The 6,642-nt window shown below is 31.2% G+C and overlaps 1 pseudogene; it reads left to right on the forward strand.

The window, feature by feature from the left end:
• Positions 1-229: 229 nt before the first annotated feature.
• Positions 230-2,004, forward strand: LOC107030275 (annotated as a pseudogene).
• Positions 2,005-6,642: the final 4,638 nt, after the last annotated feature.

Consider the following 6,642-nt stretch of genomic DNA (forward strand, 5'->3'; position numbering starts at 1 on the left):
AGTGAATGTGCTCAATTGATATCAGTGTTCTGTAACTTACCGAGAAGCGTTTTTGGGCTTGAGAATCTCTTTTATAGCTTTTATCGGAGTAGTACAAGGTAAATAGTAGAGGTCATTGGAATTGCAAGATGTTGAAGAATGTTGCTAATGAATTGTTAGCATTGAATGATGTTTTCTGTTTGTTTGTGAGGTTGTAGTTGCTGATTTATCCCGTGAATTAAAATAGAGTATGGAACCAATTGAGTTTGCGGGGTTATCACTGGTGATCACCGTGTGTGATTTTACTGGGTACATGTGCTTGGTGAGGGTATTGATGCAACAACCTTTTGACTGTCCAAGCGATGAAGCAGTGTATGACAGGGAGTACATTGAGATCTTGCATCATATTTTATCTGAATTACTTATCGTTTTATATGATTTGATGGATAAAATAGAGCGGTGCTTAAGGAAATTGGAAGATCAGCTTAGATTGATCGATGAAGATGGCAGGCTTATCGTACCATGGCAGTGCCAGTATATTGTTATACTGAAAGAGTAAAACAACATTTCTAAGTTGTTTAACAACTCCGAGGTCTTTTGGCAGAAGTTGAGTAAACAAAAATTTTCATTGTGCTATCTAATCAAGATGTTTGCAAAGAGTTATAAAAATTATCGATGGATCATTGAGCACAAGGAGGTAACCAATTTCAAATTACAGAGACATTTTATAATGATGATGCTTGAAGAAGCTAAATATGGATACAAGGAGGAGATATATGAGATGATTATCGATAGGTCCATGTTGTTGGATGAATCTTTTGAGTATATTGTAGATGAAGATCCTGCATTGCTATGAGGCAATCTGTTAATGCAATTCAACCATGAAAAAGATGTTTGGCCCGGAGTGTTGAGAGAGTGGTTCTTCTTGGTATGTCGATAGATGTTCAGTCCTCACAAATCTCTCTTTGTTGCTTGTCCCAATGATTGGAGATGGTTTTTCCCAAATTCAGGTAAAAATTTGTCGCCTTTATGCACAAATTTGTGTTTAAACGCAGTAGCTTTAGTCATTAATATATATTTTTGTTGCAGCATCTAAGGTGGACCTAGTGCACCTTGAGTATTTCACCTTCTGTGGTAGAAATATTGCATTGGCATTAATGATTAAAATACAAATCGGTGTTGTATTTGACCGTGTATTTTCTTCTTGCAATTGGCCGGAAAGGATATTTCATTGGAGGATATTTGGGATGTAGATCCCACCTTGTACAGTAGCTGCAGGAAGATACTCAAGATGGACCCTGAAACGGTGGATCAAGATATTCTTTGCTTGACCTTCGTTAATGATGTTGAAGAAATGGGGTCCAGAACAACAATCGAGCTTTGTCCCAATGGGAAAGATATTTTGGTGAACAGTAAGAATAGGAAGCAGTATGTTAATCTCCTTATTCAACATTGTTTTGTCATGTCAATTTCTCCGCAATTAGCTCGCTTTTCTCAAGGTTTTTCTGATGTAACTACATCAAGTATTAAAACTTCATTGTTTCGGAGTTTATATCTTGAAGATCTTGACAAAATGCTTGATGGGAGTGGAACTGATATTTCTTTTGAAGATTGGAAAGTACATACATGTTACAACGGATACGAAGAAAATGATCATCAAATATCCTGGTTTTGTAAGGTAGTCATATATCATCACGGTATTTACAACGTCACACTTTAACCTCTCTGTCTAACACATTTATTTTCTTTTTTCTTTACATGCAGATAGTTGATGGTATGTCTACCGAGAAGAAAAAAACGCTTCTTTTCTTCTGGACTTCAATAAGGGATCTACCTTTAGAGGGTGTTCGCGGTTTAGATTCTAGACTTTGAATCTCTAGAACCTTGGAGTCTTGTGAACACTTTCCTTTTTCACAAACATGCTTGTACCTGTTGCGCATTTCTCCTTATTTTAACAGGGTTATGATGCAAAATCGACTCAACATGATCACCCAAGAACATATTGGTTGGTTGCAGCTTTGGTAACCTGTTACTGAACTTGCACACATAGTCAGTTTATATTGTTGTACTCAACTGTAGAATATGCTTACCTGTATGAAGCTCTGACTTTTTATATAAAAGCTATGAATGTCGTATAATTTTAATTTCACCAAACTCTGATTCATTTTATTATTTTTTCATGGCACAAATTCCTATGTAATAAAAGATTGATAGCTGCATTTCGTTGTCATCATTCAAACGGCAAATCAAACATGATAAATCATGGGGGGAAATTAAATTTCTAGATTTCACTTTTAATGATCGAAAAATTTTATGGCATAAGAGTTGATTATAACCTCAATTAGAATATGTTCAAAGTTTTCATAAATTTACATTATTGAATAGTAAAAAAATTGTCTAAAATCACATTTGTTAGCAATTTGTAACATTTACGTTACGTTGTTTGATTTAAATAGATCTTATCTCCTCTCAAATAAACAAAAGGTTCCAAATACCATCAATCTCTATTGGAGCAGCAGCAATGACAGCAGTATTCAATGAATACAGAAGTTATCATCAATAATATATGGATCATCAAAACACCAAACCATCCAATGTATTTTTAATCCTAGTTATCAAGTTACAGTAGTGACCCCATAGGCTTTTGCTTTCGCCTCTCTCTCTCTCTGAAATTGCAGGTAAAATCTTTGTCTATTTAATCACTAGGACTCCCAAACACACGAGTTCTCAACAAATGTTATTCAACAACATAATATGACGTATATTATTCGCGTTAACCAAGGTGTATCTGGATATTTTTTAATTTTGAATGAAGTTAATTGGAAAAATACGGACTTTGTAAAAAATAAAGATGATTTTTGGAGGTACAAAAAATACCTTTGATACTTGGTAGAACCTTATTGAATTTTGTAGAGTAAATATCTTTGATATTTATACTTAGGAAAAATATCGATTTCCTAGAGAAGTAGATACTTATAGTGAATTATAGAAAAATCTAGATTCTTATTAGATAGAAAAATCTAGATTTTCTTGTAGATCTATCTAAAATAGTTTCTAGAAGCATCCCTACTTTAGTATAAACGGGGGTTGTCATAGTCATTTGTAAACAGCCCAATTCAACTAGTCTTCTTATATAACAAAATTTTTTTTAATCCAAAATACTCTTTCTCTCTTCTAACTTCCTCTTCTTTGGTTGAATCTTTCGATCATAGTTAACGATTTTGGGCTAGCAGAAGGGTTCTCCAATTATATTTTCTTCTTCTATTCTCTATAGGCTTTTCTAGATAGAATGAGAATTTAGATATGATAGTGGGTTGCTCCGGATTTTAACCCCCTTCTCAAAGACATGGTTGACATTAGGACCTGCAACCTCGACAACCCCGACCTTTTCATCTCCCTACAAGGCAAGTAGACGTTGTATCAAACTGTTTCAAATTCCAATAAAATTTAATACAATGCCCACTTGCCCTGCAGGGAGATGAAAAGCTCGGGGTTCTCCAGGTTTCAAGTCCTAATGTCAACCATGTCTTCGAGAAGGGGGTGTCAAAATTAGCTCTAATATACTTATTTGCTCTGACTCGGGTGAGGGTGTATTCTAGAGGTCATATTCTTCATGATTTAATATTTAAGATTCGGGGATATGAATCCATATATGATTATGGGTCCGGCTATTCGCCTAAAAATAATTAAAATATCTAAAAATAGAAGTAAAACTTATTATGAGATATTTTGCGGAGAATTTGACGAAAACCGTGGAAGGAGATTAAAACTAAAGGTGTGGTCATGGTGAAGCATGCATCTGCTATATAGACTATTGGAGTTGCAAAATTCTCAACAAAAATTAGAACATTTAATTTAAAATGTCAGGCTCGGGCGTTGTCCGGGCGTCTTTATCTAGTTGAATAGTAAAAGATAGCCTATAAGCACAATTGTTACCAATCAACAACATTTATGTGAAGTTGTTTAAGTTAAATTCAGATGTTTTATTATTTACCATATATATACTAGATTTTATCCCTTAATTCAAGTATAATGTTCTGTCTATTTCACAATTAACAAAGTAATTGAGATGTGTTATGTTATTTTTTTCTAACTTCTGTGTCTTTCAGAATCTCTTTAGTGGGAATTCTTAAAAAAATTTAAGGTTTATATATGCTACTGACAACTCTCAATCTCCAACAATTTTACTAGTTCTATCAATTTTACTTCTTCGGTTTCCACTACCTTTCACTCTTATTCTGTAACTAGTCTTTGGCAAATGAGATTTAGATATGCTCCTCTTAAGACTCTAAGTAAGATAGAATCTCTATCTATTTTACAAGATATGACCCATAAATGTATGTTTGTCTCATTGTTAAACATATAAGATTCGCATTGCTGAATTTATCAGTCTTTTTATGTTTTTGAGTTAAAATTTAATTGTTGTTGAAATTTTTTTATTTCTTACATAAAAATTTATACTCTAAATAATAAAATATTGAGTTTGGTGCTACCGCGCAAATAATATTTTAGTAAATTTTGCAAGGTGCATGGAGCCAAAAAAGGAAAAAAGTTTATACCATTAAATACAATGTCATAATTAATTATAACTTCTGAATTCGTAATCATTTGGTTTAGTGGTAAAATTAATTAGAATGTCTTTACCTATGTTGGTTTATTAAATTTCTCATAAAATATTATAGCAGATTCAACAAAACAAAATAGGATAAACATGATAACAATTAAAATTTGAAAATATGTATAGATATATTCTATATGTAATATTAAGCAATTCATAAGTAAAGTTGCTCTTTCAAAATAGAGTAAGAGACTATAACTATTTTATTTTTAATTTAACACTAAGATGATAACATTGGAATCTCATTAAAAGCTTTTAGAGCAACTCTACTCTTCATCAATCATTATTTCTGTATATTCAATAGTATTTAGAAACTCCTCGTTCTGCAAAAGAAAACATTTTTATCATATATAGGGTATACATTATATGTATTGTTTGAGATGAAAACTAACCTCTTCAATCAGTTGATCAACCTCCTTAGATAGCTTTTCTTCATCAAACGTTAAACAAGTAGATATACTCCTCCTTTCAATCAACAATGTAAATTTCATACGGAGCAATGCATGTTGTTGCATAAGTGCCTTCTTTTTTATTTCCGTCAATTATCTAAAAAAATATAGTAAGCAACATAAAAAAATTCATGAAGAATGTAAAATAAATAAAATTTGATATTAATAAGAGTAACTTATATACACTAATAATGTGAAAAAAAAAAAAGAACTCACTTGATGACAAGTTCCTGTTGTGAACTAAAGCCCTTTCTTGAAGAAGCGATTAAAACTAAAGAGGAAATTAAGAATCAAGATGGTGTTATTGTTCTTGTTTTTCATATGTCTTGGTTTTCATAAGAGGAGAAAGCCCTTTAAATAGATGAATTTAATAATTTTATTACCAAAAGTAATTGTCAAAGTTCAAGAAAATGGAAAAATATCAGTCAATAGTCAATTGTGAAATTAATAAATTAATGAATTTTGAATATTTTACATATCTAAAAAATATGGTAAAATAATGATTTTGTTGCTCAATTGACATTATGAAACTAATTTAATCTATCCTAAAGAGCCGCTATTCAAGAATTTAGGTATATAAATATATGTTTAGAAGTAAATTTAAAATGTAACAACTTCTTTCGAAATGGGGTGACCAAATATTGTGAGTGCCAAATTTTAATTGTTTGTAAAGAGATTAGTAGCATTTAGAGATTTCCTTAAAAGAGTAATTTATGTAACTTTATAAATTATCCATAATCTCCGTTCTATTTCATATTAACTAATTTTTTGAGGCTTTTTTCATTGTTCAAAATAATTTAATTTTTCCAAACTCAAGAGGGATGTTATAAATTATTTCCATACATGTCCTTTTATTTTTTAAGTTTTATATTTTTTAGGAGATGATCACACTATTTACAAAGTTATATTTATGATTTTACAAAAGACAATAATGAAAATCTAGTATTTATATATAAAAGAGAATCTTAGGCTCGCCTACGTGGCGCCACCACAAAAAAAGGATTCCCTTTTAAATTTATCTATTAACAAAAATGGTCTTCCCCTTTCATGAAAAGTTGCGAGTTTTATGAAAAGTTGCGACCTTTAGGAAGAGTTACAATTTTTATGAAGCGCTGTGACTTTTATGTAAGGTTGTGATCTTTCCGAAGGGTTGTAACTTTTCCAAAGAGTTGTGACTACACTTTATTTAATATAAATAAAGGGATTTTCTGCCACTATTATTTGTAGGGGTTTTTTCACTATAGGATAGTCGAATTCAAATAAATTAGTTATGCTTCTTATGAAAATTGTTTCATTCCTTAAAGCTTTCTTCCTCCTACTTCAAAGAGATTAATCTTTACTATAACTCATAGTTATTCATGTAACTATTACCATTTGTTTTCACATTTTTTGTATCCTTTCTTAAATTCTGTTAATAATTTCACCAAGGATGATTGAAAATCGATCTTCTCTTTCTTCCCTTCCTACATATTTCTTCATATAAACAAAGAAAAATGATTTTAATCGCAATGTGACATTACTACTCTTGAAACTCTTAATCCATAGCTCATAAAACTAAATTGTTCAATTCATAATATTTGGTTCTTGAATATCAAA

This window comes from Solanum pennellii, chromosome 9, assembly GCF_001406875.1.
Source record: "Solanum pennellii chromosome 9, SPENNV200".
Taxonomy (NCBI): Eukaryota; Viridiplantae; Streptophyta; class Magnoliopsida; order Solanales; family Solanaceae; genus Solanum; species Solanum pennellii.